Source organism: Pleurodeles waltl, chromosome 8, assembly GCF_031143425.1.
Source record: "Pleurodeles waltl isolate 20211129_DDA chromosome 8, aPleWal1.hap1.20221129, whole genome shotgun sequence".
Lineage (NCBI taxonomy): Eukaryota > Metazoa > Chordata > Amphibia > Caudata > Salamandridae > Pleurodeles > Pleurodeles waltl.
Genome location: NC_090447.1, coordinates 298,237,870 through 298,252,262, shown reverse-complemented (window position 1 = coordinate 298,252,262; position 14,393 = coordinate 298,237,870). Strand labels below are relative to the sequence as shown.

Here is a 14,393-nt window from a genome sequence, read left to right as displayed (position 1 = left end):
CTGAGTGAATGCACAAGGAGCTGTCAACTAAACCTAGCCAGACGTGGATTGCAAGGCACAGAAGGATTTAAGTGCAAAGAAATGCTCACTTTCTAAAAGTGGCATTTCTAGAATAGTAATATTAAATCCGACTTCACCAGTCAGTAGGATTTTGTATTACCATTCTGGCCATACTAAATATGACCTCCCTGCTCCTTTCAGATCAGCAGCTGCCACTTCAACAGTGTATGAGGGCAGCCCCAATGTTAGCCTATGAAGGGAGCAGGTCTCTCAGTAGTGCAAAAACGAATTTAGGAGTTTTACACTACCAGGACATATAACTACACAGGTACATGTCCTGCCTTTTACCTACACAGCACCCTGCCCTAGGGGATACCCAGGGCACACATTAAGGGTGACTTATATGCAGAAAAAGGGGAGTTCTAGGCTTGGCAAGTACTTTTAAATGCCAAGTCGAGGTGGCAGTGAAACTGCACACCCAGGCCTAGCAATGGTAGGCCTGAGACAAGGAAAAGGGGCTACTTAAGTGGGTGGCACAATCCGTGCTGCAGGTCCACTAGTAGCATTTAATCTATATGCCCTAGGCACCTGGAGTGCACATGACTGGGGACTTATAAGTAGATTAAATAGTTCAATCAGGTATGATCCAAAGTTACCATGTTTACAGAGAGAGAGCATATACACTTTATCACTGGTTAGCAGTGGTAAAGTGCGCAGAGTCTAAAAACCAGCAAAACAGTATCCAAAACGAGGAGGGAGGCAGGCAAAAAGTTAGGGGTGACTACCCTAAGGCTGTCAGGTCTAACAGTAATCATATGTCAACATTAGGTATCAGTAAGGGGCTATGCAAGTGATTCTTTTCAAGAAGAATTGGTTAGGTATTTTTGTAAAGCTACATGTATTTTAGTGGTTATTTACAGGCTGCTGGATGACAAGTCATCACTTTTCTACTAATAAAAGCTTGTTTCCCTCTTTTTCTCCCCAGATATATATGTTCATGCAGTAAACACAAAGCATGAAAGAGAGGAGATTTATGCTCATTAGCAGCAGCAAGGTTCATTTGCACAACTCTACCAAGAGCCAGAACCATCCTTCCAACAAATTACCTTCATATATTAGGCATACAGAGCACCCCAGCGCGAGCTGTGTCGTATTCAATAAAACAAGCGATCCAAAGCAATTGATGTATCTTGGCTCCTTAAGGGCCTCGTGCCTTGACATAACACTCTCTGAATTAAACTCAAGCAGGTTACACAGAAAAGGTCAAAGAGTTCGCCGGAAATATCGTGTTGTGTTGCTGACTTTCACACGCTCCCACAGGAGGATAGCACGTGACTTGTCACAAAGATGAAACACAACACTAAACTTCGATATACTAAATATAGCAAGGTCCGCATAATAAGCTGTTTTTCAGATTCCATACATTTGAGGTTTGCTATCCTTTAGCATTTGTTAACTGTTACATTATTATTTTAATTACAGGGAGCTCCTATTAAGACGTTAACATATTATGACCCATGTTTGAGCAGTATTTGTCTCGCGCCTTCATTATGTACCTGTCCATATGCGTTTTTTTTAGGGCGAGCACAAAGTGCCCTGTCCACTGTTGTAATCTCTCTTTGGCCTTCTAACCAGGCCTCTGTCATGTCAGTCCCTTATATTGGTTTGTGGGCTTGCCTTTTAAAATCCACTTGCTTTCATTAGTGTAAGGCATGCACATGTCATGCCTTTTCCGGTGTTTAGCCCTCCTCGAGAGCACCGACCACCTACTGGAAACATACGAGGCTCCATGTTTTCCGTATGGTTTCTGGACTACTTTTTCTCTTTATTTCGCAGTGCGATCTCACTGTATTTTAAGCAGCGCAATTGCACTGTGTTTTACATGGTGTGATCGCCCGCGTTTTTTCTTCTCCATTTAATGTGGCAAGAGAAGTCTGGTTAGGAGTTTACAACACTAATAGCTCTAACTCGACCAAATGCTAGACCCATTGCATTGCAAATGCTTGTTTGAATTAGATGTTAACAAACATCTTTTGTCTTTTGGCCAGTTCAGGTTCTTATATTTTATTGTGTGGCCAGGTTGTCAAAATTTCGGCTGTCACTGATACCGCTGAGTCAAGGAAAGAGCAGATGTGCACCTCATGAAGCTCCTTAAGCCTGCCTGATGGTGTAGCATCAAGGGTGTATTTATTATCTCTGACTCATAACAGTCTAAACTTTAACTCTCATTTGTGCTCTACTCTATGTTCTCAGTAAAGCACGCTAATACCTTTATAGTGAACCAGTTCTATTGAAAACCAATAAATGAAGAAAAAGAAAATGAAGTGATGATTTAATGAATACACCCTTAGTCATTTTTAATAGGTCTACATTTGGTGGTGACTGTTTCAATTCAATAACTGAATTAGAACTGTGAGTTCTAATCAGGTGAACATTGGTACCTTTTTGTTAATGTCTGATCTTTCTCCTATAGTCTCAAGTATACATGTACCATATCCTTCAATAGTAGTGTTGGAAATTGACCCTTCTGCAGGGTCATACCCAAACATTTTGCCCTCTTCCACCTGTTGTTTTGACTCTTTTTTGCTCCCTTTGGGATTCCGGGCACTTTATCACTGCTGACCAGTGCTACAGGGCAGGTGTTCTGTACTCTAAACATGGTGAAATTGGCTTCTCCTCAATTGGCATATTTAATTTAGTTATAAGTCCCTACTAAAGTGCACTATGAGAGCCTGTGGACATGTACTTTTGAGTTTAACATGTTTAGATAGTGATAAACTTTTCAATTCATTTTCACTATTGCAAGGCCTATCCTTCCTATAAGATAATATTGGGGCTAACTTAACACATCTTTTAAGTGTACTTTCCAAATACGAAAGGATACAAATTTGGAGTTTGGTGTCCCTGGACTCTCAATTTAAAATCACAACTTATGATGGAATTGGATTTTAAATTGTAAGTTCAAAATGACACTTTAGAAAGTTTACGTTTTCTTACTTTAACCATTCTGTGCCTCTGCCTGTCTCCAAATACACATCTGTGGTAGATGACAGCTGGGCTTTGTGCATTTCTTCTAGACAGTCACACAATGGGAGCTCAGGTGTGACTTATTGGGCCTTAATGGACCATTAACTGTGTTGATGGGATGTACCACTTACACCTGAATAGGGCTGTGCCTTTCCCCACACAAAGGGCTGCATATCCTCTGTACAATGTTTAGAGCCAGGGAGGAAAGGACAAGGACCTTGAGTTTCTGCCACCTTCCAGAACGAGGGCACAACAGTATAAATACTGGACCCCAAAACTCACTTAATGAGAACTCTACTGGAACCAAGGACAGTCTGTTAGGAAGAAGGACTGCTGTGCTGTCAAGAGGGACTGACACTCTGCTAACTATATTGCTGTGCTGTGTTGGCCTACTGCTTGCAGTGTGCTGTGCTGTAGGACGGACTGCCACTTTGCTACTTGCATTGCTGTGTTGGCCTTCTGCCGGCTGCATCTTTTCTGGGAGTGGGAAGAACAGAACCTATTATCTACATCTTTGAACCTAAGATTCTCCAAAGACTTGTTGGCTTAAACCCTTCTTCTCCTGCAGTCTCAGGAACAACAAAGACTGCCTGCAAATCGCCTGTTACAATGCTTGGATTCTATGGGTCTACCCTGCCAAGTGTTCTATGGGTCTACCCTGCCAAGGGTGCCAGTCCAGTCCTGGACCCCTGTAAGTGGACCAAAGGTGCCAGGCCTTCTGTGGTTTTCATTGGAAAGGCTGCAAAGCAACGTGAAGCCCCACAAATCCTCACTGCCCAGCTGCAGCTATACCAGAATGTGCGCCGGGCAAAGAGATGCCCATGCAAAGCCAAGCTGCGCAGATGCCAGCCCATCGGAACTGATGCACAGTGACACAAAGCAATGGCAAGCACTGCAAAGTCCGCCGCACAGGGTCCACGGGATCAACAAAAAGCCACGCCAAGCCCTGCAATGCCTCGCAGTGCAGCTTCTCATAACCGATGCCGGACGTCACGAAGCCTTGGAAAGCTACGCCTTGCACACTGCGCACTAGGATTTAAGGTACTGTGTTTAGCAGGCCCAAGTGGGTCTCTGTAGCCTGCCCGCGCTCTATCACAGTCAGCCTGAACTTGTGACTCTATCCAGCGCAACGAGATAACCACCATTTGTGTTTTGCTTTTCCATGTGTTATCTTCACCTACATTTTTTAAATTGCATTTCTCAGGATTTACTTTTGGGATTTTTGTTGTTCTGGTTTTACTTTATTTGCATAAGTATTCTCCACTTTTCTAAACTGGTGTGGAGTCTTTTGTGGTGTTTTTCCTGTAATTACATGTTGCACAGATACTTTAAACATTACCTCCTAAGTTAAGCCTGACTGCTCTGTGCCAAGCTACCAAAGGGTTAACACAGGTGAATTTAGGGACTGTATCTTACTTACCATGATTAAGACACCTACTTGGATATGGTGCATATCTCTGCCAACTAGAGACCCAATTTCTAACATGTATGGGATGGAAATGTTCAGGATAAGGCCCCTTTACACCTTTGAGGTTTATTGCATGTGACTTATTTTGACAAGATAAATTATTAGTTAGGGTTGCTGATAGTCCACCATAAGTAAAAAGTCATGAACTTGTTAGATACAATCAAAGAATCAATAATATAAGCCTGAGCTCAGTCCCTGGTATTAAGAGTATGTCTTGAAGGTTGCACCCCACCTAGTACACAAGGAAATAGAGATGCATGGAAGGATGGTGTTTGTGGCTAGCAGAAGATGGGCTTAAGTTATGGAGAATGTGTAAAGCATTTAAAAGTACCAAAAGACAATAAAGTCCAAAACACGGCACAATACAAATCCCACTCCAAGATATAAAAATAGAGTAAATTGTAATTAACCAAATGACACCAAAAGTACAAAAATTCATAAGGGCAACCAAAGATAAGATATGATTTTTAGGTCTGATGGGATAGCAAAAAGATTTACTGAGAACGTTTGTACTTCTCATTCAACAACTATTAGTGTGATTTAAAGGTGCACATAGGAAACGGTTGATCAAATGTGCCTTTGTTTCTTTAGCCCGTATTATTTTACCAACCTTTACTCTGAACGATTCTACTTCTGATTTACAAGATGATCGCCGCCTCAGAGCTACGAACACGCGTAATTTTACAGATAGAATGACGGGTGATAGCGTCGATGAATGCCACTGATGTTTCTGTGCATTTATTCTGAAGCCCGGTACAGATGCTGTGAAATTTGTGAATCTGGACGCCAGCCTAACGCAGATTATATACATTGTACAATTTCTATCCATCCTTTTTTTATATTTTTTTCTATAATGGTGGATGGCCGGGTATCTCCCGGTTGAAAAGTAAAACAGCATCGTACATACTAGAAACAAAAATATATATCATAGTTAAAAAGAAAAACAAGGCCGTACGCAGTGGAAACAAGAAAAAATATGTCGGTCGAAAACAAAAACTGGACCGGACATACCGAAAACAAACTTTTAAAAATGGAAGATGCTTTCAGAATGATGGCTTACAGGGATTTAAAGGCCATAAAAGACCTAAGCTACGGAATGCTGTGGTGCTGATTCATGATGCTTAAACTCAAGAGTTGTGAGAAAAACAACATATGTTTGCAAAGGTGCACACAATCCTGTTTGCATCCAGATGCAGACATAAAGGTCGAAGCACATAAATCACGCCGGCTCTGAGACACAGGGAATGAAAGCGAGGAACAAACAGTGGGCGAACACCAGAAACTGTCGTGATAATTTGCATTCAGCTAGAGTTTCCGGATAACTGAAATCAACTCATTAGTAAGTCGTACATGAACTATACTGCTAACCCCCACCCCCAAACGTGGCTCCAAATCTCATTTCCCATTCCGGAAACGTAGTAATTATCCGCTGAACTCTGTCTTTGTGAACAGCAGGCGTTATAATGCAATCATGATCATCCAGGAATAAAATTGCTTATCTATCCATGCATCTCTTCTACCTTGTGTACTAGGTGGGGTGCAACCTTCAAGACACACTCTGATGTTAGGGATTAAAACAACAGCTCTGCTACTGTCAATGTTTACTTCTGATCCGGACAAATGCTTCTTTTTACTGCAAATTACCCCACTGGCAGTAGTATTAACATTTTAAAAGGCTTGGTGCGTGAAGTGGTTTAAAAAGAGGGGTTCACCTGCTTTTATTATGTTTAAACATTGACCTGTCAGTTTAATCAAATATGAATTATTGAGAAAAATACCAAATGCCACACAAGCATGTTGGGTTAGTAATTTGGAGATTCTCGCTAGTTGCGCTTTGTGGGCAATGGAGAGTCCCTTTGCCATTGGTGTTTGCTGATTTAGCAGCGCATTGGAGGCAAACTGTACTTTTACGTGTTTTGATTCACGTTGCTTCACTGGGTAAGGTTATTATCTGACCCTTCTCTCCTCTTTATGCTCCCTCTTTCTGCCTTAGTACTTGTCTCCTCCTTCTCCTTGGCAGCACAGGCCATCACCACCAAGGGGCTCACTCTAGTACCTTCGTTCCTCCAGAACTATATAGAGTCCCTTCACTTCAGTTAGTCCTTCTACTTCTAAGACGGGCTGCCTCCAGTTGTACGGCCTTGCCTTCCCCAGGGTTACATGAGAGGATCCTGAGAGATAAAGCCAATTTAGATGTTATTATGAAGATCATAGATAATTGTCCATTGAGGGTAATGTTGGCAGAGGCAACCCAATAAATAAACGTGGCATCCCCAAGCATCATCCTTACTACACTTTGAAAACCTGCAGAACTGGATCTGCTATCCCTGATATAAGAGGAGCCCTGACGGACTGGAGCTGCCCCCAGTTGGATCCATTTCAAAGCAGTGGACTCCATGGGTCAGTTGGCCAATCTGCTATCGCTACAGATATATAACAAAATGAAATAGGCCTTTCTCCTGAAGCACCTAGCTGACCAGTGACAAATTGATTTAGAAGTGGAGTTTACTGTGGCCTCTGCCTGCCACCCAGAGAGTCTCTCAGTGCCTGTCTTGAGGTCCCAGGGGTCTTAGAAGTGTACTCCTGTGGTTATTTGGGCTCCAGAAGGAAGTTTGGAAACATATGAAAACCTTTCCTCCAGAACCTCAGCAGAAGCTGCTGAAAAAGTATCACACTTAGGTCTCACTTAAGAGCTCCCAGACTATCAATAGAGCTTTGTGATTGTTGGCGCTATTTATATGTAGAACATTAAAAGACTTATATCACTGGTTCCCATGGTAATTTTCTTTATTCAATTTTACTCTATTCTATTTCTGTTGGGGGTTTTATTGTTTGGTATTTTGAATTTATGACTGTTTTGGTGCTGTATAAATGCTGTATACGGTCAGGCTGTGTGCTCTGTGCCAAACCTACCAGAGGGCTGAGCTCAGGTTAATTTGGTGACTTTGAAGGTTCGCCCCGACAAGACTTGTGATTGCGCTTTGAAGTGGGCAGTCACCCACTCCCAATAATATTCAATATTCTTACAAACTCTATTTAATTTTCTGCCAATAAATCTCTCTTTAAACTTTGTTAATGAGGTGATATTCATCTTCTCAAGTTTTATACTGGCACTGTGAAAATATATCTCAAACAGAAATAATTAGCTGACAGCTTCTTCCTAATTCCATGATGAAGAGCAGTCACTTCATAACAAGAATATATTCTGATCATGAAACTCTGCAATGTCCAACAGTAGGATAAACAGCAGCATAATAACAATGTTACAACAGATTTGTAGACACACCTCTGAGTCTCACATTTCTTAAAGAAGATCCTCCAGGAAATCACATAGCAGCTTGTCAGCAAAATACAGAAGTGAAAACAAGGACAAAAGTTGCCACTCTGCTATGGACTCTAAATTGGTAATCCTTATTAGGAAATGGAAAACTAGGTAAATGCCGTAGACCAGTTGTGTTCAATATAGGTCTAGAAAGGCCAGATCAATTCTAGATTTTCAGCATAACCACTAACTACTTAAATACATACATTTTCACTTGCATGTCAGTTTAACATATGAAGATATTCTGAAAATTCGTTAAGTATCCTTTGCTCCATTGTCTCGAGCAGGTGAAAAAAAAGATGCTTGCAGCAGTTTTCACCGTTCGCTAGAGGTAATATATGGCTGGGCAATGAGATACAACTTTAGACTATTGATTCTCTCACACCTTAAAACTGTGTAGGGTGTAGAGGCTGTATCAAGTATGGTTCATTGTCCTGGTCTGTGTTACAGTACAGGCCATTGGGTGACCCAAGAGTTGACCTCATCATGCATCTGGTTATTTAATTAAAGGACTGTCCAAAGCACAAACATAAATTAATGTTTGCTGCGAATGGTGCTGAAGTGTCAGAGAGGATAGAAATTTCAAACTGCCAGTCCGTCTCTTACAATTACATTTTATGGCAGGTGTCAGGATGGCTTAGTTTAAGGAGGGAGTAGTTCATCCCATATTGATTCCTACTAAAGACTGAAGAATGCAACAGGTCTTCTTTCTCCTGTTTTACTACCAATTCCAACAACAGTCCTTTCCTCACACTGCATGTAAGCATATAAGTGAATGAGCAATCTTTGCTGGTAATGGAACAAAATGCAAAAGGCACACTTTTGTGGTTCCATAATATTTTTCTACATGGCAAAGGCACTCTTCCTTTGCACGTGTCACTATTGTTTTAAAACAGCAACCAGCCAGGTAGCAGAGGTGCCAGTGGCAACAAAAATAATTTGTTATATAAGTAGGTGGTGGAAATACATAATGAGGCTCGTATATGACTTGTAACTTCCATGGCATTGATTCATTTTCTGCACCACCTACACTGGACTAATGGAAAGGCTGAGCAGACTTATTAAAGTAATGAGTTTATATACTGCAGCCCCTTGTGGTAGTGTTATAATTCACACAGCCATAACACCAGTAGAACTAGGACCCAGAAAATGACAAAAGATTCAGTGACCATACAGAAAAGTCATATTTCTGACGTGCACCTGCTATGTTATTCCACAGTTTCAAATGTTTGCACTGAACTTATCTGAAGAAGCTCTTCAAACCATCAGCATACTAATTTGCAAAAGCACTTCACAAAAATGGTTTAAGTGCATCTTAAAGGCACTCATAGGCACATCCTAATTTACTCATAAGGAATCACTGTGAATCTGAATCACCATGTCTAACCATGTATGAGCACCCAGTGCGAAACATGGTGCAAAAGTCTTTCATATTACATTGAATCTTGCAGAATTCTGTTAGGCCCCTGCTTTGGCAAATATTAACACAGTCTTGGTGTGCCAGTTCAAAGTCCCATGCAAGTCAGCTCCTACATTTTAGTGTATGTTAAAGGTTGAACTGAGGGTTAAGTAGGGCTTTCAGCTTTCTGATGGCAATATAAATTCACCCCATTAAATAACGACTTGAGATTCACCAGTTCTTTGAATGCTGTTGCTTAACTGCAAAACACATTGGAAGTACAAAATCTGTAACACCACACTGAGATTAGAAGTCCCTAATTTGGAAAGTGTCCATCAAATTCCTCCGCTCTGTACACATTGCATAACAAATATCATTGGTGATGATTATGAGTTGTTCAGTATAAACCCTTTTATTAAGGCTACCTGCAATTACATTTACCCTTCTTTCAAGTAAGTCCAAGGGGGTGGATATAAAGAGAGTGGCATGTTTTTAGGGCTTAACAAGTGAGATTCTCGCGTTTTCCTGTAGGGGTTTGACAGTTTTCTGTGTGAAACACCACAGCCCATAATTCCTGTAGTCTTGGAACATACAATGACCGGGCCGATAAGCATTAACAGTCCATTCGCAGTCAAGATTATTCTGTCATCCCTGATGAGAAGCCAGTAGCCGTCTTTGAGTAGCATGTTACCAACTATTATGAGTTCGTATTCATAAATATCTATAACCAAAGTACATTCTACAGCAGTCTCTGATGGCCTATATAATCCTGGCCATTCACGCAAAAAGAGATTATGATAGTTCTCAAATAAAGCACCACTCACAATTGAACAGCAGTAAGCCTCAGTCAGACTTCCCTCAGTCAGTAAGGGCTAAAGCGTTGAGGCAGATGCAGTCATTGCCCCTGTCATATATTAGTAAAGTAGTGATCGATTTTACATTGAGGTTTGAAGGGTTTCTACAGTTCAAATTCAATTACAGCGCTGATATCATGACATTTCAATTCTATTCAATTAACCTTGTTAGGTGGTGCTGACATTTTGCACCGTTGACAGTTAACTCGTGCTCATTTGTTCATAAAACTCCACAGTGTAACTTAACAGCAGGGGAGATCTACGATTTAATTCACATAAACGTGTTCTCGTGTGAAGAAGGAAGAAGGTGCAAAACCTACGCACAGTAAGGAATGAACATTGCTGTCGTCTGCACCAAAAGTGTAACTGCAACACACACATCCCTCATAGTTACATCGTACTAATTTTGAAGCTAAACATTTCTATTGTCATAAATTAATACTTCATTATGTTAGATGGTAAATAGAAGCTTCGTTAAACACTCTAGAAGAAACAACATCACACCTCCTCTCGCGAAGAGGCCATGCGTCTAGGGAATGCACTAAGGTGCTCTGAGATGGGAAACAATGCTGGTACTCTACCTTTTCAAAACTGCAGTAAGCTGACAAGGGAGAGGATCAGGGCTCCTGCAGATGCTCTGTAGATTTAATTCAACCACCGCCTCCCTCCTTGTAGAGATCAGGAGGCTGACAACAATGAGACGAAGCATGTTTTTCCTGCGCCTCGAAAGGATACAGATGTTATTAATTCATTCTACAATCCAATTAAAGATAGCCTGCAAAACAGTGCCATCTCTGCAGAAAACCCTGTTTGAATCTGATGTCACCTCAAAAGCATACCGTCGGTGTGCAGCTGATAAGTTAAACAGCAATTTGCCTGAAAGGATAATGTCCTCCCAGGAAGAGCTCCCTAGTTTGTCTTGGCGTGCCAGGTAGAAATTTAGCAGTCGTACGAGTAATTGTGAGATACACTGCACGCAGTGGGAATCGGTGTCGTCTAAATTAAGTACTCAGACATATTGCACTCATATTTATATATCAGAATAAATCATAAAATTATAACAGTCCTTCATTGGTTACATGTAGACTGATTTAGCCCACATCCCACGTTATATATGGAATGCTGTCATTCTGTTACACAAAATGTGAAAATAAATTCAGATCTAATCATTAGAAATTGTAAGCCTATGGTAGGTATTGGCAATACCTTACTGTAATATGTTTAGGCGCTGACCATGTCTGTTGAGTACACGCCATGTACACTGGGCCAGGTCATGCTCAACTCAACTAAGTCATGCAAGTGATATTTTATTTACTTGACCTTAAAGAATCACAGAAGTATTGACTTTAAACATACATAAATCGTGAACTGTTTTTTTAGTTATTTACAATCCAATGAAGTGAAGACACCCGTGAAAATAACCTCGTGACAATTCGAAATGTTCACTTGCAAATGTGCAGACTTTGGGGTATTAAAGTTACCTGTGTCCGCATTTTACTTTTGATAATGTTCATGCTTGTTCTCATAGATTAAGGTGAAAAACACGAGTACCTCCCATAGGAATTATTTTTTTTAAACCATTTAATACGTTGATTTCTTATCCCTTTGACCTGAAAATATTGGTGGCAATTTCCTACAAATTGAACCCCCTTCATTATAGAGCAAAGCAGTAAAGTGGAGGGAAAATTGATTTTCACAAATGTTTTCTTACATTATTCACCTTTATAGTTTTGAATCTGGGATCAGACTTGAAGTAAATATTGTTGTGGATTTAGGAATATGTAGCAGGTATCTGGATTGGGAATGTCCATTTAAAGGTAGGGAGAGAGAAGGGAGTTACATAGTCTGCAGTACAATGAGCCATGATTCAGGTCACTTTGGAAATGAGGCCAGTGTAACGTGAGTCTCAGCATGGTGAGTTTATTAAATGTGAGGTAGGAGGGAGCATCGCTCCATTTAATAACGTCTACTATCCAAAAGCAAATGCCTGATGGACAGCCAATATTTTAAATATATACCTGGAATTGAGCTTAGGCAGGTCCGTAGAGGAGAATGACAAGCAAGAAAAATGTAGGCAAAAATTCAGTACAGCAAGATAAAATCATACATGGTGACAGTTAGTCAAGTTAATGAGAGAATTGCTGTTCCACAATCCCTAAAACATACAACTGCCATTGGTGTAAGTTTGTGAAAAAAACTAACACTATGATGAATGTGGAAGTATGTTTGTCTTTCTCTATGCAGTTCATGTATTATTCATTTTAGTTTTTAATTTGTCAGGGCCACCAAAAACGTTGCTAAGTCTGACTGTGACAATTTTTAGGCAATGGAGTTAAGATGACTGTGACAGAGTCACGCATAATAGATCAACAACTGTGATCTACAGAAATGAGTAGGCTAACTATAGGAATTCTAAATAAGGAGTTCTCGATATTGGTCATAGCCAAATAATGCTCACAAACTATGTAGGAAGTAATGGTGGAAATTAATTTAAAAACAGTGTTAATGCTTGTGGGGCAATGTCTACTATTTCTGCTCGGCTTGATGTATTTTATACCAATGTAAGGTACTTCGATATCCAAAATATTGTGTTGTTAGCAGGGAAAACTCTGGAGTATATTGGTGCTTGCTACTTTTACAAATTGTCTTACAAATTTACCTGCAAATGAAACTAAGGTGGAAAAGTGGACAAACTAGGTTTAATAAACTCATTAAACATTTCATCCTACAAACGTTAGAATATTTGTTCATGAGGTGGCACAGTCACACCATTTTCTAACTCCACAAGAAAAATAACATCACCTATGATTACCAGTTGCCATAGAGCTACATGGCACACTAGAAACCTATGTACAGATGACTTCTTTTCCCAAAGTATGACATTCCATAATGTTTAAAGGAGAATTATCTTGTTTCATTGGCTCTCACATCTAAAGGATCTTCACAATAAAGGGCTTGTTTTACTTAAAATTTGTAAACTCTCTCCGAGTTTTCTATTGCTAACATAGCTTGGGTACATGTCAATATTATGGTGGCCCACACTGCAGACATAACACTTGACCATACCAACTTTGATCACACTCTGACAAAACTGCCAGATAAGTAGAGCAATCTTTGTTTCTCAGTATTCATAAACTATAGCACTTGTAATGTCCCTATCGTTTATTTAATGTCTAAAAAAGTTATTTTTAGAATCTATTATACTGTCAAGATCCTTTATTTAGCCAAGAATATGATAGTACACTCTTCTACACTTTGCATTCTTAATTTCACTTTACATTCCAGTCATATTTTTCCACACCACTATCCTGATGCCTCATGATGTTGTACTTCCCTCTGCCACCAGACCCTGCCTAGATCACATTCTGATTGCTCACCTCAATTCAATATTTTGATTCTTACATCCTACCGTTTTTCTGACCCTTTTTAATAGCATTTCGTACTATCCTCTCTCTGAGGCACACTGTGTTTTAACCATTTCTTCCTCATTGTTTTCCTGATTATTCCTATCCAAATCCAAGTACAGCCATCTCTTGATTGGTGGTGTCCTGATTCTTTGAACCTGGTTCACTCCTTGCTCCCAGGGCTGGACTGGGAATGCAAAGCATCCTTGGAAACCTTGTTAGACCATCCCCCGAAGGAGGGTGGTGGGGATGGGAATGGAAGAGTGAAGAACTGCTGCTTTTGTTACTGGGGGGCCAATATTGAAACAATTGTGTACAACCAGCCCCCAGTGACAAAACCATCCCCCACCCGTCCAGCCTCCCGGAGAAATGCTTAATGCACGTTACTTTCTCCTTTCATCTATTCCCTCAGTGGTTCTGGAACAATTTGTAGATTGGAGTGCTGCCATCAATGTCTTGTCACTGAAGTCATAGGAATTGAGAAAAATCCAGGTGTCACTCAAAGAATAAGTACAGCAAATGTTTCAGCAAGAGAGTGATAAGGATGTAGTATGTAGCTGATGGTGCATTTTGGAGCATCCTGTCACAAATCTAGCACAAAAGCATGGTGTGGTAATGCGCTATCATTTACAGACAGCACACTTTCTATTGAAATATCCACTATATTTGAGCAAGTGTACAGTTGTACTACTGAAAGACAAACTACATTGTCTGAAAATCGAGTTTCAATGAATATGTATCAATTGTGTATCACCAAGTAAACTGTTTTGATTTTTTTTTTGATCCAATTAAAAACTTTGTTTCCATCACACTTCAGAATTACACAAAAATGTGCTTTTTTGCTTTCGTGACTGCTGGCATATTTTGAAATATTTGTACAGTTGATTTATACGTATTTAAACTTTGTTCTGTTCGAAAA

General features: G+C 40.2%; 1 protein-coding gene across 2 annotated transcripts in view; it reads right to left on the bottom strand.

Moving 5' to 3' along the window:
- The window catches only part of CADM2 (cell adhesion molecule 2), a 1,888,160-nt gene that overhangs the window by 1,377,012 nt on the left and 496,755 nt on the right, over nt 1–14,393 (bottom strand). The gene's annotated exons all lie outside the window — the stretch shown is intronic.